The sequence below is a fragment of the Camellia sinensis genome, chromosome 10 (assembly GCF_055761805.1).
Source record: "Camellia sinensis isolate YWXY chromosome 10, ASM5576180v1, whole genome shotgun sequence".
In the NCBI taxonomy this organism is placed as follows: domain Eukaryota; kingdom Viridiplantae; phylum Streptophyta; class Magnoliopsida; order Ericales; family Theaceae; genus Camellia; species Camellia sinensis.
Window position 1 is genome coordinate 39,512,384 of NC_138970.1, and position 23,348 is coordinate 39,535,731.

The 23,348-nt window shown below is 36.8% G+C and overlaps 2 long non-coding RNA genes across 2 annotated transcripts; both read right to left on the reverse strand.

Annotated features, from left to right (window-relative positions):
* Positions 1-297: 297 nt before the first annotated feature.
* On the reverse strand, positions 298-2,301 carry LOC114294558 (uncharacterized). Its single transcript, XR_014341450.1, has 3 exons — positions 1,079-2,301; positions 924-1,001; positions 298-426 (listed from the first exon to the last, which is right to left on the reverse strand). It is a non-coding gene; the product is annotated as an uncharacterized LOC114294558 (long non-coding RNA).
* Positions 2,302-9,555: 7,254 nt separating this feature from the next.
* On the reverse strand, positions 9,556-11,380 carry LOC145801069 (uncharacterized). Its single transcript, XR_014341944.1, has 2 exons — positions 10,709-11,380; positions 9,556-9,991 (listed from the first exon to the last, which is right to left on the reverse strand). It is a non-coding gene; the product is annotated as an uncharacterized LOC145801069 (long non-coding RNA).
* Positions 11,381-23,348: the final 11,968 nt, after the last annotated feature.

Below are 23,348 nucleotides of genomic sequence, written 5' to 3' on the forward strand. Positions count from 1 at the left end.
CTGGACATACCCTGAACAAAAGCAGGGGTATATAATATTTATTTACCAAATGTTGATCAGTAGATTTCTACTATATAGCACAAAGAATCCCAAAGATGATGTCAAATTTTTATCGAAGGAAAATAAATTACATACATGGTCAATAAAAAACTGAAACAAAGAATAGTACGGGATGTTGGTTGAAGAAGAACTGTAGAAGGCATTGCAGTTGCTTTGATAGGTTGCATACTCCTAGCAATACATTTTCTATATGGTTTGGACCAAATCATTCTGTGTTCATCACAATATAAGCAAACACTACTCAACTGCACAAAGAGAAAACAGTGGATTACTCAACTGTAAGGAAGATGGCTTGCCAGGAACAACAGTACCAAAAATGCTTGATTGAAACTTTGCAGAATTCAGATTGCAATTGAAAGACGACACCTAAAACGAAATAAAACAATAATAATAACAACAATGAGAGCAATTTCCATGTCGCACATTGCAATCCATGAGTAGTGAAAACTAAATGACATAATGTGGAAACAAAATTAGAACAAAAATAAATAAATAAATAAAAATAAAAAATACACATACAACAGAATTAAAAAAACAAAGAAAGTTCTAAGGTCGAGAATTTAACTGGGAAAAAAAAAACATTACCAACATCTCAATAAACATTACCAAAAAGGGATATGTTAGAATCAGGTCATGGTATTTGACAATAAATAAATAACTAAATAAATAAATAAATTTTAAAAATAAAAAATAAAGTGAGAAGCTAAGTTTTCAATAACCTAATTGATGTTTTCATGATTTTCAAAATAGGAAAAATCAGTTCATGAAATAAAATTAATTCTAACATATCTAAACAACCAAATAGGCATCAAAGAAAAACAAAAAAATTGAACAACAGCACAATGAACATAATCCACAACTACCTCTTTGGTAGTAGATGAATAACATCTCAACGCGGATACTGCAGGCTGCTGTATCCTCTGCAAGGATTGTTCTAAAATCTGAAATTAAATACTATCTATTAGATGCAAAAAAATCTTCCTTTTTCAAAATCAAAACATACGATTGAAAGACCTACCGGAACAGGAAATCCTCCAGCTCCAAGATTTTGCCTTGCAATCCTCCACATCCTCACAAATGAACTAAATACATACATATATAGTCCACATACACAAAGAAACCATAAAATTAAGCAGATAATATCTCCAAATCAGAGGCAAAACAAAATATTATACATAGTTGAAACCCGAATTGCAACAAACTGAAAATAGTCAATAAAAAAAAAATTGTTTTAAATTTTTTATCATAGACCACCGTTAAAGCAATCCTATTCATACAGGACTCAATCAAAGATAGTCGGCTAAACACCAAAATCGATCAAAATCATTCAAACAGATCCAGTAGGTAATCCATAAAGTAAAGCACTTGCAATAATATATAACAAAAGTAAGCACATCCAATTCGAGAGAGTAAAGTTCGTACGATTGGAATTAAATAAATAAATTAGAACAAAAGGAAGTTCTAAGGTTAAGAATTAGAACAAAAATAAATAAATAAATAAAAATAAAAAATACACATACAACAGAATTAAAAAAACAAAGAAAGTTCTAAGGTTGAGAATTTAACTGGGAAAAAAAAAAAAACACTACCAACATCTCAATAAACATTACCAAAATGGGATATGTTAGAATCAGGTCATGGTATTTGACAATAAATAAATAACTAAATAAATAAATAAATTTAAAAAATAAAAAATAAAGTGAGAAGTTAAGTTTTCAATAACCTAATTGATGTTTTCATGATTTTCAAAATAGGAAAAATCAGCTCATGAAATAAAATTATTTCTAACATCTCTAAACAACCAAATAAGCATCAAAGAAAAACGAAAAAATTGAACAACAACACAATGAACATAATCCACAACTACCTCTTTGGTAGCAGATGAATAACATCTCAACGCGGATACTGCAGGCTGCTGTATCCTCTGCAAGGATTGTTCTAAAATTTGAAATTAAATACTATCTATTAGATGCAAAAAAATCTTCCTTTTTCAAAATCAAAACATACGATTGAAAGACCTACCGGAACAGGAAATCCTCCAGCTCCAAGTTTTTGCCTTGGAATCCTCCACATCCTCACAAATGAACTAAATACATACATACATAGTCCACATACACAAAGAAACCATAAAATTAAGCAGATAATATCTCCAAATCAGAGGCAAAACAAAATATTATACATAGTTCAAACCCGAATTGCAACAGACGAAAAATAGTCAATCAAAAAAAAAAAAAATTGAGACTCAATCAAAGATAGTCAGTTAAACACCAAAATCGATCAAAATCATTCAAACAGATCCAGTCGGTAATCCATAAAGTTTTTCTGAATATAGCCATGAATTGAAAACACAAATATATATATAAATAAATAAAAATAGAATTTATTGGGGAAAATACAGCTTTGATGGACGATAGCGATGTTTCGGATGGACATGGTGTAAGATTTAATAATACATGTAACCATAATAATAATGCAGAATTAAACTTTATAGGATCTTGAATTCAATACAACTCAAGAATAAAATGAACATACCTTTGTCAGCCATTGAATTAGAGAAGTTGAGAAAATACCCCTAATAGTTGAACCTTTAATTCTTGGCTCACCTTCTTCTCTCTGTCTCTCACTTTATTAGGATGACTATAAAACTTAGAGTGATGGAATAATACTCATGATATGAAAGGGGAGTCACCCATCCTTATATAGAGGAGAGAAGAGGGCCAGATAAACTCTATTAGAAGAATTCCTAATCCATCAAGGTTTCCTTCTTATCTTAGAAGAGTGATTATATTAAAATTCTATTTACTGAACTTGATCTCAAATATTGGCTTTATCTATTTGTGGAGTCCAAATAAATTAAAACATGTAGAAAATATGTAGGCTATTGGGCCACACTAGAAAAATAAATCCAACATTCTCCCACTTGGCCCATTAAGCCGATTATGATGCAATTATGAGTTTTTTCAAAAATACGCAACTTAAAAAATTTTGACTCATTGGATTCCACACTAAAAATTTTGACACGTGATCACGAATTTTTTTAAAAATAGCCAATAAGTTTAGATATATTAGAAACTATAATACTGTGATTACTTCAAATCACCAATGTGAGTCATAGCGGTTATATAACATTTATGTCATATTTCCTTCTACGTACTACACCATCGATAACCTTCACCAACCCAGTCCATTATCAGGATATATAATTATTTTCCTGAAAGGCCCCTGTAATTTGTCTTGTTAAGACATTCCCTGTTTATCAATATTCAATTTAATGTGTACACACACTTTTAGAACAGAAAAAACAGAAACAAAATTATTATTGCGCAAATAGTGTCGAATGAAAATAAGCACTCACGATTAACCATACACATCAAGGGTTGCTTAAAAGACCCATCCTGATAACATGCTCTTTGTATGTCTTTGGTGGCAATCCCTTTGTGAATGGATCAACAATCATAAGAGATGTGCTTAAGTTTTCAATTAACACTTGTTGTTTCTAGACTCTTTCTCTAACAACTAAGTACTTTACTTCCATGTGTTTAGAACCACTGGAGTACTTTCCATACTTAGAGAAGAAAACTGTTGCGGTATTGTCACAATATATCTTCAGCGGCCTGGCAATTGAGTCAACAACACCAAGTCCTGAGATGAAATTTCGCAACCATAAAGCATGATTTGTAGCCTCAAAGCATATGGAATGTCCTTCATTTGTTTTCTTTTCAAGTCATTCCTTGGACACTGTTTTTCACTTAATTTATCACCCTTCATCATGGGTGCATCACCGGCTGAACAAAACTGTATATTGAATCTCTCCAAAACACGATCAATATATCCTTTCTGTGATAGACCTAGCAATCCTCGAGATCGATCCCTAAAGATCTCCATGCCAAAAACATAGTTTGCCTCACCCATATCGACCATTTTAAAGTTTTTTTTGGAGAGATATTCCTTGGTTTCATGTAATAAGCCAAGGTCATTACTAGCTAACAAAATATCATCCACATATAGCACAAAAATAATGAACTTGCTCCCACTAACCTTCAGATATATACACTGATCAACAGTATTTTCCTTTAATCCGAAAGAGATAATGGTATCATTAAACCTTAAATACCATTGCTTGGAAGCTTGTTTAAGGCCGTATATGGATTTCTTTAATTTGCAAGCTAAATGTTCTTTACCTTTCTTTGCAAATCCTTCTGGCTGCTCCATATAAATTTCTTCATCCAAATTCCCATTTAGAAAAACAGTTTTCACATCCATTTGATGCAACTCTAAGTCATAATGAGCTACCAATGCTAGGATGATTCTAAGCGAGTCCTTCTTAGATACTGGAGAGAAGGTCTCTGTATAGTCTATGCCTTCTTTTTGAGTAAAACCTTTGGCAACAAGTCTGGCTTTAAATCGTTCGATATTGCCTTTTGCGTCACGTTTGGTCTTGAAGACCCATTTACACCCGACCTTTTTGCAGTTATTAGGCAATTCGACGAGATCCCAAACATTATTCTGTTCCATGGATTTTAACTCTTCATTTATAGCATTGACCCATTTAGAAGAATCATCACTATTCATGGCTTGTGAAAATGAGACTGGATCTTTGTTAATCCCAATATCAAAGTCAGATTCCTGTAGATACACCATGTAATCATCTGGAATGGCAGGCTTTCTTTCCCTCTAAGATCTTCTCAGAACTGCCGGTTGTGGTGGTTCTACAATATTTTCAATGGTGGTATCTTCATGAAGTGGTGAAACATGAGGTGGTGAAGGATTTTCATCATGTTGTTCGTTTTCCTCAGCCTGTGGAATAGTCTGAGGAACAACAACTTTTCGATAAGGGTCAAATGTTGGCACATCTACCCTAATTTCCTCAAAATTCACCACTCGTGTTTTCTCACTCCCACTAATTTCACCATTCTCTAGGAATCTAGCATTACCAGTCTCCACTATCCTCGTACTGTGATTAGGACAATAAAATTTGTACCATTTAGACTTGTCTGGATAACCAATGAAATATCCAGATATTGTTCTTGAGTCCAACTTTTTCTCTTGTGGGTTGAAGATTCTTATCTCTGCTGGACAACCCCAAATATGTAAGTGTCTCAAACTAGGTTTCCTACCAGTCCACAACTCAAAAGGAGCTGTTGGGACCGCCTTACTAGGAACCCTATTTAAGATATACATTACAGTTTTTAAAGCTTCACCCCACATTGAAATAGGTACAATTGAGTAACTTAACACACTCCTAACCATATCTTTAAGTGTACGATTACGCCTTTCAGCAACTCCATTCTGTTGTGGCGTACCAAGCATTGTATATTGAGCACAAATGCCTTTCTTTTCTAAGAATTTGGCAAATGGGCCAGGATTTTGGCCTGACTCATCATATTTACCATAATATTCACCACCCCTGTCTGATCTCACTATTTTAACCTTTCTATCTAATTGTCTCTCGACTTCAGTTATGTACACCTCAAGGATGTCAACAGCCTGAGACTTTTCATGAATTAGATACACATATCCATAACGTGAGAAGTCATCTATAAATGTGATAAAATATTTTTCACCACTAAGACATGGGATGTTGAGTGGCCCGCAAATATCTGTATGAATTATCTCAAGAAGCTCATTACTTCTTGTGGCACCTTTCTTGGTGTGTTTGGTTTGCTTTCCTTTAATGCAATCCACACATATCTGAAAATCAGTGAAGTCTAGGTTTTCCAAAATCTCATTCTTCACCAATTTTTCAATTCTATTTCTGGAGATATGCCCCAACCGTCTATGCCACAAGATCGATGATTTTTCATTAATTAGACCACGTTTTAAACCAATATTCGAATGCAGAGTTACTAATGATTGTGCAAACTCATGATTTAAGGTAATTTTATATAAACCATCACATAAATTACCAGAACCAATCACTTTTGAATTAAACATTAAATTGAGTTTTCCACAATTAAATAAAACTGAATATCCAACACGATCCAATTTGGATAACGAAACTAAATTCCTAGAAATTGAAGGAACATAAAAAGTGTCTTCTAGATCCATCTGATGACTCGTCTCTAAGATCCGTCGATAGGTTCCTACGGCTACGACTTCAGCTTTGAGACGGTTCGCCATATAGACAAATCTTTCACTTTCCTTCGGTTTCCTAGTTAAGAGGTATCCCTGCATGTCATTTGTAATGTGGGTCGTGGCCCCAGAGTCAATCCACCACGTATTAGAAGGTACTTCAGCAAGATTTGATTCATAACAAACAAAAGAAAATTTCTTACCTTTCTTTTCGAACCAAGCCTTTCGCTTGCTGCAGTCTTTCTTCACATGTCCCTTCTTGCCACAAAAGTAGCACTTGACAGTGAAACCATTCTTAGCCTGATTTTCTTCCCCAGGTTCATTCTTTTTCTTTGGTGGATTTTTCTTTGATTTTACAAACTTACCCTTCTTTTTCTTTATAGCTCCATGAGTTACAGCCAATGCAGTTTGACGTCCTTCCTCCCTCAACCTCACTTCCTCCTGAACACACATATTAGTCAGCTCATTCAAATTCCACTTATCTTTATTGGTGTTATAGTGAATTTTGAATGCGCTGTATTGTGATGGAAGTGAGTTGAGAATAAACTGCACGAGGAAAGTTTCATTAACTTGCATTCCTAAAGTTTTAAGCTTTGCAGCTTTGTCACCATATTGAGGATGTGATCCTAAACTCCTCGGTGGCCATTATATTTCATTGTTGTTAATTCAGCCATAATAGTGACAGCAAGTGACTTGTCAGCAGATCTAAATCGATCTTCAACAGCCTTTAACCAAATTTTACTTTAAGTGTTAGGGTAACGTCACTAAAGAGTCCTTTGGTCAATAACCAAGTAAGATCCCAGGAAGGTCGGAGGAGTCAATATAGCCTCCCTTCTAAGTCCAACCACCTTAGATAGCAAGCTATCTTTTTGACAGATCTTAAGAGGTATTAACACAAGATCTCATAGGTAACATGGAAAAAGGCATAAACAATATACATATTAAAGCTTTGAGAATTACGATGAACTATTGATATCAGATGAGTCTTTCCTTTGGGCAAAACTTAGGTATATCTATTGTCCACTTGTCAAGAATCACTTATGTAGGCCTAAAGTAATTTATGCAATTTTTCAGCTAGTCATGTTACCTTTGGGTATTCAATTCTAATCTGTCAAATTAGATAAGTTATATTATCCTATCCAGTTTATAATTATTTGAAAGTGACTCTCATTTGGGCTAGTCTCAATCTCCTAATTATAACTGCAATTGAGAATATTATCGACCTTAATGTAACCCTTTTTAACAATTCTTTTATGTAGTTCTATATTCATAAGTTTTACAAATCTAGGCCACTTTGGCAGCTACTAAATTAGTAAACCCTATGAATACGGAACTAACCAACAATATTCTCTATTCATTAATTTTGAGTTATTTAATTATCATTAATTCAATCACAATTTTAATGAGATCACTATTTTTATGATTTCTAAAATTTCTTTTATGTGATTGCTATTACCAATATAATAATAATAACTCTGGAGGAACAGGAATATTTATATATGTATTATAACAATCATGAATATCTAAAATAATGGTTAATAAGAATTACACCTAATATGAATTAACCACTTTAATATTTAATATTCAATGTCATAAAATTATATCATGATATCAATTTTAAATCATGAAAATATATAAATATTTAACAATAATAGACAATAAGTGTGCATAATTACACAAAGCAAAAACATAATCCTTTAATGTGATACAATCAAATAAATATATTTATTTAATAGTCCGAACGATTCAGCAAAATTCTAAAATTGCTTTTAATCTACGCACTTTATCATAATGGCAAGCAATACACTCAATTCAATAACATATTATGATGATTATAAAAATTATTATCACTAAAATTGATAATAAATCAAAACATGCATATGAACAGCATATAGAATTACATAAAAGTTTGCACCTAATATATCACAAAACAAAGTGAGTGAGGGAGTCCATGATGTGCATACTTAGTTACGATTTAGAAATCATGAATGAAATCTTCTGTCACACAACCTTTGACTTTTAACAACGCAAAAAGAGTTTCTTTGATGCATAATGAATATGAAAGAGATTAGATGTACCATTCAGACACTGCCTAATAAATATGGCATGCAGCTTACAAGGTTGAACATACAGCGTATATTCAAGATAACCAACACATGCCGAGAGTTCAAACCTTATGAACAAAAAATATGTTGTTATGAATAATTATAACTATAATAACAATATTCATAAATATATTATTATTCCAAGGTGTATTGATTCACAAACTAAAGCTCTGATACCACATGTAAGATTTAATAATACATGTAACCATAATAATAATGCGGAATTAAACTTTACAGGATCTTGAATTCAATACAACTCAAGAATAAAACGAACATACCTTTGTCAGCCATTGAATTAGAGAAGTTGAGAAAATACCCCTAATAGTTGAACCTTTAATTCTTGGCTCACCTTCTTCTCTCTGTCTCTCACTTTATTAGGATGACTATAAAACTTAGAGTGATGGAATAATACTCATGATATGAAAGGGGAGTCACCCATCCTTATATAGAGGAGAGAAGAGGGCCAGATAAACTCTATCAGAAGAATTCCTAATCCATCAAGGTTTCCTTCTTATCTTAGAAGAGTGATTATATTAAAATTCTATTTACTGAGCTTGATCTCAAATATTGGCTTTATCTATTTGTGGAGTCCAAATAAATTAAAACATGTAGAAAATATGTAGGCTGTTGGGCCACACTAGAAAAATAAATCCAACACATGGAACCCAAGAAATGTGTTCTGATGAAGTGCAGACTCTTCCAATTTTGCAGAAATTTGAACAAACATATTCTAAATAAAGCCAATTACAAACATATACATACACAAACAGATATTGTTTATGCTCTATTCTTACTGCTTGATCACAACCCATATGCTTCAACTTGAGGACATAAATGCATTACTAAGACATAAACAAATGAAAAATTACAAAAAGAAATTTCTCAGAGAAAAAATAGCTATAAGTCTCCACAGTCCTTACATATCACATCAAATGTTGCCAAAAAAAAGTAGAAGTGTACCTAAAATAGGCCATGATATCATATTCATCTCCATAATTATTAAATCCATCTATATCTATTAACTCTTTTACTTAGAAAATATTGACATTTGTATTCCTTTGAATAATATTAAACTAAATCAAGAGATTCCCCAATTGGCCTATAATAATGTTCAGCATTTTAAAATCAGCCACTTGACTCAATGCAGAAAGAGGTTTCCAAAACCATTTCGAGTATTTCTATTCCATTCTGGATATTGACAATGACAGAAAATTCTTCCCTCAGTAAACATTGTCCTCAAGCAAGCATCATGTATGATAAAACATTATGTCGTTAAGTAATGTAATGCAAACTAAATAAGCTCAATTGGACCTGGAGATTTCATGTTCAGGATCAAACAAATAGCATTATTAAGATAAGAATCCGTTATCCAACTGCAAAACAATCCATCTTTTGTAATGAAGTGGAGTCCCACAAACATCAAACATTACAAATTTACAATGATCATTATATCATAAATGTGCCACAACTGATCAACCATCCAATTTTCACATGATGATAAATGCGCCACAATGATAAAAAGGCACCGTAGATTTCTTCTTGGCCGCCCTGGAGAGCGAAAACCAGACCTTAGGCCGTAAAACCGCTGGAATTATAGCCAACAAATACTTCAAATGGTTGAAGAAAGACAAAGATTGAATATAGCCATGAATTAAAAAAAAAATAGAATTTATCACCTCCCAACACCACAGACAGGACTATGTCTCATCCTCTAAGATATCAGCATCAGCATTACGGACTCCATACAAAGATCTCTGACCAAAATGAAACAAAAAATTGGAAGAGCACAGTGCATAAAGCTGATGAAGTTTGAGAATCGAAGAAAATGAAATATTGAATGAATGGACCAGAATTTATCAGCACAGTGCAAAAATCAATGTTGATGATCACAGTGCTGATGCTGATGAATCAATGTTTCAACAGTGCAAAAATGAAACATTGATTTTATCATCTGATGAATCAATGTTTCATTTTGGTCAGAGATCACAGCATTCAATGTTTCATTTTTCAGAATTTAACATTGATTTTTGCACTGTGATCATCAACAAAAAATTGATTCATCAGAATTTATTTGCACTTCGATTCATCAACATAAAGCTGATCTCATCCTCTAGGTTGCTGTTCATTTTCTTCGATTTCCAAAAGTACTACATACCCTTTTGCCTCAATACAGGCAATTCATGGAAAAGACTTGTAGTTACTTCCAAATTTCCAACCAATTGAATCAAGGTTGCACAACCATATAATCAAACAAAAACACAAAATAATTTTTTTAAAAAAAATCTCGAAAAAGCAATGAAGATTACTCGTTTAGGAAAAACCTAAAAAAATAAAAATAAATAAAAATAAGAAAGAGATTCCAAACAAAACAGTATAAGATAGTTTACCAACAATTAATCACAAAGCAAGAAAATTTCCATATATATCTCAGGAAATTTGAAAGAACCAACTATAAATACAAAAAGTCTTACTTCGTCGTTACAAAATTCCCCAAAATTTCTTTGTCCTCGATTCTCTTTCACACGAAGACTGGCTTCTTCGTCGCCTTAATTTCCCGCGACTTCAATTTCTGAATCATCAGCAAAATTCGCAGCTACTTACTCGAGTTCCAAAACCCTCCTACGAAAATCCAAAATCGAATTCGTTTTCTGCATCAGAATTCACCATTCATCTTAATAAATGCACGTTGAATCTCGAGCCGAATCCATCATATACCACATTCGAACCATCAAAACCCTCATTTTCTCAGATTTTCCCCCTTCGAAATCAATCGAGTAAAAGCCCTAATTTTCACCAGATTTCGGGAATTGTATCAAAAAATATCTCAAATAATGACTGCCTCGTTAGATCTTGTCGTTGGAAGGCAACGCCTTCTTCATGATCCGACTGATGTTGGCGATAGCGGTCCTGATTGCGAACGTCGGAGTGAGGGAGAGTGGTAACGGAGAGCTCCAATCGGGGTTGCGAATCGGAGAGGTCCGAGGCAGCGAGTGGGAGGGTTGCGAATTCAAGCCACTGAGAGAGGAGGGGGGAGAAGGAGAGAGGTAGCGTGCAACACAAAGGGAGAGAGAGAAAAAGATGGAACGGGTAGAGACGTGGGTAGGTGGGAGAGGGAGAGAGCACCGAGTGTTTGTTTGGGCGGGAATCAAACATATCTCAACTATTGATATTTATTAGAATGAATCTAAATCATTGGATCAAAATGTATCTCACATACATTTTGAGACATTTTTAAAAAGCTTCTTGTCTTATTATATAGATATTGTAATTTTAACAGTTATATTTTTATTAATTTATAACTTTAAATAAATTTACGAAATTATTATGATATTACGATTTGATTTCGTTTGACACGGCAGGTAAACTATTAACCCTTAATCTGGTGAGTTTGCTAATTTGCTCAACAATCTAATTTTTAAAACATTTCCACCCAAGCACACAACTTTTGCATTAAGTGGTTTGTTTTTGTTTTATTCATTCCCAAAAAAAGAAAAAATAAAAGAAGCATTTTGCATTAATGAAGCAATGTTTTTTTTTTTTTTTAATAACCAGGTGTCGAGGGCCAGCTAATAAAAAAAATAAAAAATTTACCATTCATGTTTTATTTTCGTACATTGTATACCCAAGTCATAAGGCTACTAATGTCTTCTAAAATGGCGAAATTCTAATATACACTCCTTTAAAGACCTATACACTATTAATTATGTCATATTTTTTTAATTATTGTTATGTTTTTATTATTGGCAACCCCGTTTGACAAAACTCCTATAGCGATCCCGATTTTTACCTTCATTGTTTAATTGTAATATATGACAACTTTTCAAAGATTTTGCATGATTATACTAGATTCATCTCATTAGTAGGATACATGTACATCAATTAGATGGTGACTAATCATTGATATCTATTTATGCAATGTATAGAAGACTAATGCTAATACATTGAATGTGATGGATTTATTATGAATGGATCTTAGAGATGCATTATGTATCTATTATGAATATGTAATCTAATAAATTCATTAATATAGAAGATGCATTATGTATCATGAATGTATGAGATACATTAATCAATTTAATGAAGTTCATTGAATGAATAACTTGAAAGTTTCTCTCTCTAGACTACATCTTCTCTCTATAAATACATCTAGTTCCTAGTTCCTTTGTATTGAGTGTGGAGCTTCCCTTGATCTTCATTTTGATCCGAAAAATTGTGGGTTGGAACACATCCGAGTATTTTCATCATCTTCTTTGAGTCTCATCATTTGAGGTAGGGATTTCCTACTCCATATTATAGGTTTTGTTCTAAGTTTTGGTATTTTGATATGTTGGGGGTTGTTGGGTAATTTTGGGAAAAACCCTAGTTGTTGTAATAAATTAATTTATATAATCAATTTAGGGAAAATTGGGGAATTTAGTTGAATTCATGGAATTAATGAATTTATTGATTAAATGGTGTAGTTGGTTAGTTTAATCACTCACCTATGAAAATGTTGGAATTATGTTAGTTGATACATTTATTTCCTGTTTAGAAATAACTGTTTTGGGCTATCGGTGGAGGATAGTCGTGATTGTTGTAGACATTGCATGTGGATTAGGGAAAACTGAAACTAATAACATTGGTTAAGTCATTGATTTAGACTGTTGAATTAATACAGAAAATACATGTATTGATTGTGTGTTGTATATGGCAAGTGTTTAATACATTGTATATGCATTTTTGTTTGGGAGGAGATAGGGGATGTACTCCACGGTTTAGGGGAAGATAGGGGATGGACCTCTAAACCGGATATTGTTTGGGAGGAGATAGGGGATGGACTCCATTAGCATCACTATTATGTGTGCTTATTGATTTGTGGAAGTGTTTTTACATGTTGTTGATACAACACTAAAATGTGTATCAAATGAGAAGTATGGAAGTGTTTTGATATGAGCCTTAGTCTCATTTGTTTTGTTGATATTGGAAATAATGTTAATGTGATATGTAGTTCACCGTTATAGTTGGCCAGGTTCTGAGCCATATTGATAAAAATGGGAAGTTGAGTAAATAATGGAAAGTGAAACTGATATTGTGTTTCAACCATCTATTGAATGCTATTACTTTATTCAATGCTTATGCTTGGTTTAGTATATTTCTACTGGGCTGTGGCTCACCCTATACGGGAACATCATTTTCAGGTCCAGGTGATATGCTACCTCCAAGGACTTGGCTTGGTAGGATTTGGACTTTGAGGACTTGTCTTTAGTTATTTGTTTTTATTTGAGATTACATGTAAACATTCAAGCCAAGGGCTAAATTTGTAATTGAGTTAGTACTCATTCTTTTGTGTCCAAGTGTTGGCTTGGAAAGATGTAAGCCCTTAGGGCATTTACTTTTGATGTTACATGTGATGTCTTTCAATAAAAGTACTCTGATGGATAATTTAATGACTTGTTTTAATTTATTAATGCATGCTAATGTTATATATTATGGGTTTATTTTGAAGGCGTTACAACTTGGTATCAGAGCGTACCAGGTTTGAATACTTTGGGTACGTGGGAAGTGATTAGTATCACATTGGGTTCGTCTCGTTGATAGAGACTTAGTGTAATGTTATATGCTTATGTGATAACATGTTTATGTGATTATGTGGGTATGGAATGTAGTTTCTAGGATGTTGATCGGACCCTTGAGTTTCTAGTAGTCTTGTTGGAAAGGCACTTGATCACTGCTGCTTCCAACCGGAACTATAGTAACGCATTGGGACTATCATTATCCAGGAATGAAATTCGTAGGTGCTTATGTGATTATGTGCTTACGTGGAATGAATTATTGTTGTCCCATGCATTAGGACGCGAGTGTTTAGCTTCGGCACATTTATTAATGTGCTAACGTCTTTGTTTCCTTTATTAGGATGTTAGGACGAGGACGAGGACGCGGTAGGCGTGGTAGGCCCGGAAGTGCCTGTGCCAGAGGAGATTCCGGCAATTCAGGAGGGAATTGGTCAGGCCAATGTGGCCGAGCCAGTAGGCCAGCAGGCTATGGGCGCTCTAGCCCGAGAGATAGCAGGGGCATTCAGGGAGTCAGTAGGCATTCTCAGAGCTGAGAATCAAGTTCGGGATGTTGCTGCAGATGCAGGACCTTCCTTTCTGAAGAGGGAGTTCTTCCGGTCTAATCCGGATGAATTTGTGGGTGATCCTAAAGAGCCGCTTAAGGCAGATGAATGGCTCGAACAGACAACGAAGACGTTTGAGATGCTTGGCATCGAAGACGAGGGTTTGAAAGTGACCTTGGCATCTTTCCAGTTGAAGGGGGATGCGGGTCAGTGGTGGAAGTTCACTAAGGGTCGTATAGGAGGTACATGGGAGGCTTTTGTGAATGCTTTCCAGGAGAAGTTCTTATCTCTAGCAGTTAGGGAGAAGCTGCGAGACCAGTTTTGTCAGCTTAAGCAGTCGAGTTCTTCAGTGGCCGAGTTTGAGGCTGCATTTACTAGCTTGTCCAGGTTTGCACCTGAGTTGGTGGCGTCTGAGGAACACCGTTGTATTGAGTTTGAGAAGAAGTTGAGGCGTGGCCTCAAGCTGAGAGTTGGGGGAACTATGATTCGGGATTATGGGCATATGGTTGATGCTGCAGCCCACATGGAAATCATGATGCAGGAGGAGGAGGAAGGACAGAAGGGCTCCAAGAGGAGTCAGGATGGTCAGAGTGATGGTAGGAGACAGAAGGGTTTTAATCCTCAGCAGTCTCAGGGTAGCTTTTCTAGATCGACTTTTCCTGTGCCGAGTGCTAGTTCGGGGAAAGGCAGTCAGGGAGACATTACCTGTTTCAAGTGTGGCCAGTTGGGCCACAAGTCTTCAGTTTGTCCTCAGAGAGGAGGAGTGCAGAGAGCAGCATCATCTTCGGCTCGATCTCAGAGCCAGAGCCAGGGTAGAGGCCAGCCACTCTCGTGTTATCAGTGTGGTCAGCCAGGGCATATGAAGAGGTATTGCCCGCAGTTGGGTGGCACACCTGGTGCATCTGGTTTGAGGCCGATTCAGGGTCAGCAGCCAGCTCAGTCAGGTCAGGCCTCGAGGGCCAATCAGGGGGCTTCATCGTCCCAGTCGGTGCAGCAATCTTATGCTCCTAGGGGTGAGCAGGTTGATCAGAGGTCATCTGGGCGCGTGTATGCTGTTACCGCGCAGGATCTTGTGCCGGCACCATCAGTTGTGAGAGGTACCTTCTTGTTTTGCAACTCGGTTGCTAGTGTTTTGATTGATACGGGTGCATCTCATTCCTTTGTGTCTGCTGCATTTGCATCTGTTTTGGAGTTGGAGTTAGCACAGTTAGCATCTCCTATTTGTGTAGTGTCACCTCTTGGGGGTGAATTGATCATGAAACAAGGTGTTAGGGGTTGTGATATAAAGGTTGATTATCATAGAATCCCATTTTCCTTTGTAGTTATGCCTATGAGGGGTTTTGATGTTATTTTGGGTATGGACTGGTTATCGTCATACCGGGCAGTTATTGATTGCTACCGCCAGAGGGTCACTTGTTGTACCGTGAGCGGAGAGTATTTTCATTTTCTGGGGGACCGGGTTGGTAATGTGTTACCACCGGGGTATGTTCCGCGAGGACGGAGCGAGCTTAGTGGTCTACTTGCTAACCTTTCGATTAGTGAGGATGATGAGACTCAGATTGTGTTGCCAAGGGTGGTTTGTGAGTACTCGGACGTCTTTCCCGAGGATCTTGTTGGTTTGCCACCGCATCGAGAGATTGAATTCTCTATTGACCTAGTGCCCGGCACGGCGCCGATTTCTATGACACCTTATCGTTTTGCCCCAGCCGAGTTAGTTGAGTTGAAGATTCAGCTCCAGGAGTTGCTAGATAAGGGCTATATCCGTCCTAGTGTTTCACCGTGGGGAGCACCGGCCCTCTTTGTTAAAAAGAAAGGCGGTGCTTTGAGACTTTGTATAGATTACCGGAAATTGAATCGGGCTACGGTTAAGAATAAGTACCCTATGCCTCGTATAGATGATCTGTTCGATCAGTTGAAAGGTTCCCATTGTTTCTCGAAGATAGACTTGAGATCGGGTTATCATCAGTTAAGAGTTAGGGAGGAGGATATTCCGAAGACGGCATTCCGTACACGGTATGGCCACTATGAGTTTCTAGTGATGCCATTTGGGCTCACCAATGCACCGGCAGTTTTTATGGATTTGATGAACCGAATTTTCCGAGAATTTTTAGATCGTTTTGTAGTCGTCTTCGTGGACGACATCCTTATCTATTCACCTTCTGAGGAGAAGCACAAGGAACACTTGAGAGTGGTACTTGAGTTACTTAGAGCCCATGAGCTTTATGCTAAGTTTGGGAAGTGTGAGTTCTGGCTAGAAGAGGTCAAGTTCTTAGGACATGTCGTTTCTGGGGAAGGAGTGTCTGTTGATACATCCAAGACTGAGGCGGTGCAAGATTGGGCACAGCCTAAGAGTGTGTTTGAGATCCGCAGTTTTCTGGGGTTAGCTGGGTATTATCGTCGGTTTGTGAAAGATTTCTCCAGATTAGCTTCGCCTTTGACTAGATTGAATCGGAAGGGAGTCAAATTTGTATGGTTGAGACTTGTGAAAAGTCGTTCCAGGAGTTGAAAGTTAGACTGACCACCGCTCCAGTCTTGATTATTCCAGAGAGAGGGTTGGGTTATGCAGTCTATTGTGACGCCTCACGAGAGGGTCTGAGTTGTGTGTTGATGCAAGAAGGGAAAGTAGTTGCCTATGGCTCACGTCAGTTGAAAATTCACGAGCAGAATTACCCTACGCATGATCTAGAGTTAGCAGCTGTGATATTTGCCTTGAAGATTTGGAGGCATTATCTTTATGGTGAGAGGTTCGAGGTATTCTCAGATCATAAGAGTCTGAAATATTTGTTTACACAGAAAGACTTGAACTTGAGGCAGAGGAGGTGGATGGAGTTCATAGAGGATTATGACTTTGAGTTGCATTATCATCCGGGAAAGGCCAATGTGGTGGCCGATGCCCTTAGTAGGAAACCTGTTGGTGACATAGCTAGTACAGCCATCCGAGAATGGGAGATGTTGGGTGCACTTGGGGAGTTTGATTTACTTCTGGGCGAATCCGTTGAGGCTGCGGCCTTATTTTCTGTTGTTGCACAGCCTACACTTGTGACTCGAGTGTTAGAGGCTCAGAGAGGTGACCTTGAGGTAGAATCTCTCCGTGAGAAGATTTCAGGTGGGAAGGTTGAGAAGGGTTTGGCAATATATTCCGACCTGAGTGTGAGATACCGAGATCGTCTGTTTGTGCCGGAGTCTTGCCGAGAGGTGGTACTTCGAGAGTTTCATCATTCACGCCTTGCGGTGCATCCGGGAGGCACTAAGATGTATCGGGATTTGGGTCGCCAGTTCTGGTGGCGGGGTATGAAGAGGGATGTGGCAGCTTTCGTATCTAAGTGCCTTACCTGTCAGCAAGTAAAGGCCGAACATCAGAGGCCAGCGGGTTTGTTACAACCTTTGCCTATTGCCGAGTGGAAGTGGGAACACGTCACTATGGACTTCGTTGTGGGTCTTCCAAGGACTCAGCGGGGTAGTGATGCTATTTGGGTGGTTGTAGACCGGTTGACTAAGTCGGCGCACTTCATTCCTATGCGTGTGAGAGATTCGGTAGATCATCTTGCCGACTTGTATATTCGGGACATAGTGAGGTTGCACGGGGTCCCAGTGACGATCGTCTCAGATAGAGATCCTCGTTTTACTGCCAGGTTGTGGCAGAGTTTGCAGAGTGCCTTAGGCACTAAGTTGACCTTTAGCACGGCTTATCATCCACAGACTGATGGGCAGTCCGAGCGTACTATTCAGATCCTTGAGGATATGCTTCGGGGTTGTGTTCTAGACTTTAGTGGGTCGTGGGAGAGGCACTTGTCGTTGGTGGAGTTTGCCTACAACAACAGTTTCCAGTCTAGTATCGGTATGGCACCGTTTGAGGCCTTGTATGGACGACCGTGTAGATCTCCTATTTGTTGGGCCGAGGTGGGTGATGCACCTTTGTTGGGTCCGGAGTTGGTGAGGGAAACGACGGAAAAAGTTGAGCTGATCCGTAAGAGGCTTGTTACAGCGCAGAGTCGTCAGAAATCTTATGCCGACCGTAGGAGGAGACCTTTGGTGTTTGACATGGGAGATCATGTCTTTCTGAAGATATCACCTAGACGGGGATTGATGAGGTTTGGGAAGAGCGGGAAGTTGTCCCCTCGGTTCATTGGTCCTTTTGAGATCCTTGAGAGGATTGGCGAGGCTGCTTATCGTTTAGCTTTGCCACCGCAGTTGTCCGGAGTACATGACGTGTTTCATGTGAGTATGCTTCGGAAGTATGAGCCGGATCCATCACATGTGTTGGATTGGACTGATTTAATGGTTGATGAGGATGTCTCGTACGAGGAGAGACCGATTCGAGTCTTGGATAGGCGGGATCAAGTTTTGCGAGGCAAAACCATCCCTTTGGTCAAAGTTTTGTGGAAACATCACGGAGTGGAAGAAGCCACTTGGGAACGTGAGTTGGAGGTCCGTGAGAAATATCTTGACTTGTTTGTTAATGTTTAAACATGTATTGGGATTTTGTTGTATTGATAAACTTTAAGAGCATTGAATATGTCTTAAGTTGTAAAACATTGTATATGTTTCGGTTTATGGAAATATTATGGAACTTGCCATGAAATGGAAGTTTATTTTAACATTGCATATGTTAATTCGGTTTTAGAAATGCAAATATATTGATTGGCATTGAATATGTAATTGAACTGTGGAAAACTTGTGTTGAAATTTTGTGAATTTCAAGGGAGTGCATGTTGATGACGCATGTTGTAACATATGTTGTAATTTGTCTCATGAAAAGAGATGGAACGACCGGTAGTGAGTCAAGTCGATAAATATTGAATTGTAATATTGTTGAGAATTGAGAAATCATATTTTTTTTTTAAATTTATTTATCTAATTTCGGGGACGAAATTCTTTAAGGGGGGAAGGTTATAGCGATCCCGATTTTTACCTTCATTGTTTAATTGTAATATATGACAACTTTTCAAAGATTTTGCATGATTATACTAGATTCATCTCATTAGTAGGATACATGTACATCAATTAGATGGTGACTAATCATTGATATCTATTTATGCAATGTATAGAAGACTAATGCTAATACATTGAATGTGATGGATTTATTATGAATGGATCTTAGAGATGCATTATGTATCTATTATGAATATGTAATCTAATAAATTCATTAATATAGAAGATGCATTATGTATCATGAATGTATGAGATACATTAATCAATTTAATGAAGTTCATTGAATGAATAACTTGAAAGTTTCTCTCTCTAGACTACATCTTCTCTCTATAAATACATCTAGTTCCTAGTTCCTTTGTATTGAGTGTGGAGCTTCCCTTGATCTTCATTTTGATCCGAAAAATTGTGGGTTGGAACACATCCGAGTATTTTCATCATCTTCTTTGAGTCTCATCATTTGAGGTAGGGATTTCCTACTCCATATTATAGGTTTTGTTCTAAGTTTTGGTATTTTGATATGTTGGGGGTTGTTGGGTAATTTTGGGAAAAACCCTAGTTGTTGTAATAAATTAATTTATATAATCAATTTAGGGAAAATTGTGGAATTTAGTTGAATTCATGGAATTAATGAATTTATTGATTAAATGGTGTAGTTGGTTAGTTTAATCACTCACCTATGAAAATGTTGGAATTATGTTAGTTGATACATTTATTTCCTGTTTAGAAATAACTGTTTTGGGCTATCGGTGGAGGATAGTCGTGATTGTTGTAGACATTGCATGTGGATTAGGGAAAACTGAAACTAATAACATTGGTTAAGTCATTGATTTAGACTGTTGAATTAACACAGAAAATACATGTATTGATTGTGTGTTGTATATGGCAAGTGTTTAATACATTGTATATGCATTTTTGTTTGGGAGGAGATAGGGGATGTACTCCACGGTTTAGGGGAAGATAGGGGATGGACCTCTAAACCGGATATTGTTTGGGAGGAGATAGGGGATGGACTCCATTAGCATCACTATTATGTGTGCTTATTGATTTGTGGAAGTGTTTTTACATGTTGTTGATACAACACTAAAATGTGTATCAAATGAGAAGTATGGAAGTGTTTTGATATGAGCCTTAGTCTCATTTGTTTTGTTGATATTGGAAATAATGTTAATGTGATATGTAGTTCACCGTTATAGTTGGCCAGGTTCTGAGCCATATTGATAAAAATGGGAAGTTGAGTAAATAATGGAAAGTGAAACTGATATTGTGTTTCAACCATCTATTGAATGCTATTACTTTATTCAATGCTTATGCTTGGTTTAGTATATTTCTACTGGGCTGTGGCTCACCCTATACGGGAACATCATTTTCAGGTCCAGGTGATATGCTACCTCCAAGGACTTGGCTTGGTAGGATTTGGACTTTGAGGACTTGTCTTTAGTTATTTGTTTTTATTTGAGATTACATGTAAACATTCAAGCCAAGGGCTAAATTTGTAATTGAGTTAGTACTCATTCTTTTGTGTCCAAGTGTTGGCTTGGAAAGATGTAAGCCCTTAGGGCATTTACTTTTGATGTTACATGTGATGTCTTTCAATAAAAGTACTCTGATGGATAATTTAATGACTTGTTTTAATTTATTAATGCATGCTAATGTTATATATTATGGGTTTATTTTGAAGGCGTTACAACTCCTTTCAGTTGTATTTGTTTTCGCACTTTTATTTCAGTGAGGCTATGAGTTTATTAGATGCGAATCCAACCCGAATCGAGCCTTGCAGAGAAGTTTGTGATGTTAATGCTTTCAAGATTGCCACATCGCTAATTATGACAGGGGTCGAGCTGCCCGGTCAGCTCGCGCCCGAAGCAAAATGCAAAATTGCATTCAAAGTTGGTTGTCCACCCTTGCTTGCTCGAGCGGAGAAGTCCTCGCTTGAGCGAAGGATTGCGTCTATACAAAAACCTGAAAGAGCTCATTGCTCGCTCGAGTGAAGGGTTCGTGGCTCGAGTGAAGGCACTAGTGGAAATCACACGAGTTAAGGTTCTTGCTCGAGTGAGAGAAGCTTCGCTCGAGCGAGCTTCAAAATCCGAATTTCTATAAGGAATTGGTTTTCTTCCAAAACTAGGATTGCTTTGGATTTCTATAAGTAGTTGGTTTTCTCCCAAAACTTTACTTACTTCCCCAGATCTTCTTTTTGGGTTCTAAGGTTTATATCTGGGATATTTTGCTAGTTTTCTTTGATGTTTTGATTGAGTATTCAACTCGCGGTTTAAAGAGTATACATCAAAAGATTATTTGTTTGTTCTACACAAAAGAGAGTTGTTCTTCGGTGGATTCTGAAGAATACAAGTCTGAAGCTTTGGCGGATTCCGAAGTGGCTCATCGTCAAGACAATTCCGAGGTGAAGACAGGGTTGAAAGAGACACATAGAGGTTGGTTCAATTAGGGCGTGGATTCGCTAGGTAATTGAGAGTATACTTGTGTAATTCCTTTATATCTTCTTAGTGGATTGTTTTGTGGCTGTTGCCTGTGGTTTTTTTTATCACAATTGGAGGTGTCCAATTGTGGTTTTTCCACGTAAAATCGTTGTGTCAATTTGTCATGATTGTTTGATTGGGATTGTTATATACTGCTTAAAATTGATACATAATCACAAATCAACATCTAGGGGATTTCTAGATTTTTCAATTATAATCAATTTTTTCTTTAGTTATGACCAATTTGCTTCTTTATTTATGATATTATTTTAGTTATTCCTTATGAGTTCCTTAGTTATTCCTCATATAGTGCCTAGTTATGACATTTTATTTCTTTTTTCAGTTATAACTAAGAAAATTAAAATTTGTCATTTTTCATTTTAACTATAAGATGCATATGGTGTACACCCAAATTTTTATTTCTTTCTACCAAAAATGTCACTAGGCCTCGAGCAGGCCAACCCTCCGATAAGACTTTGGGTGGGCCTTAAGCAGGCCAATTGGCCGAGCTTACAGGCCAAACTAGCTTTGAAACAGAAGGCCAAGGCCCAGACCCAGGGTCTCGGGCTAGGCTCCAGCCCAAGCCTAAATGGACTTAGTCGGGCTGAGCCACACTGAATCGCGAACGTATTTCAAGTAGACCATGGACTGGTCGGCCAAATTTTCACCCCTAAGACCATCTCGAATGGTTCATTAAATTTAAACTAGGTTAATTACAAAAAAAAAAAAAAAACCTAGGGTTTTGCGTGTTTTGCAATTTAAAACCCAGAATTCAATTTCGACAAATTAAACCCTAGAGTTTTATCTGTGTTTCAATCTGGCCTCTCCGTCCACTCCGTCCTATTAAACTAACGAAAATCTGGGCAAAATTTCAGATTCAAACTCACAGGTTCAAACATTTGTATCTTCATCGTCGTAACTCCGTTTCGCCTCATTTTTGCGTCTTTGGATTCACCTTATGATCTAGTTTTCATTCCACTCTTCATACGCCTTGTTCCACATCTTTTTACTTGTCATCGGAGCTCCGAAAGTTAGCCAAAAATAAGATTTTTTCTCTCTTTGGGCAAAATTTTTAGATTGAAACCCTCATGTTTAAACACTTGTATCTCCCTCGTCGTAACTCTGTTTCGCCTCATTTTTGCGTCGAAGGATTCAACTCATGGCCTAGTTTGCATTCCACTCTTCATACGCCTTGTTCCACATCTTTTTACTTGCCATTAGAGCTCCGAAATTTGGCCAAAAATAATATTTTTCTCTCTTTGGGCAAAATTTTCAAATTCAAACCCACATGTTCATACACTTGTATCTCCCTCGTCATAACTCCGTTTCTCCTTATTTTTGCGTCGTCAGATTCAACTCATGTCCTAGCTTTCATTCCACTCTTCATACGCCCTGTTCCACATCTTTTTACTTGTCGTCGGAGCTTCGAAAATTGGCCAAAAATAAGATTTTTCTATCTTTGGGCAAAATATTCAGATTCAAATCCACATATTCAAGCACTTGTATCTCCTTCGTCGTAATTCCATTTCACCTCATTTTTGTGTTGTTAGATTCAACTCATGGCCTAGTTTTTATTCCATCTCTCATATGCCTTGTTTCATCTCTTTTTGT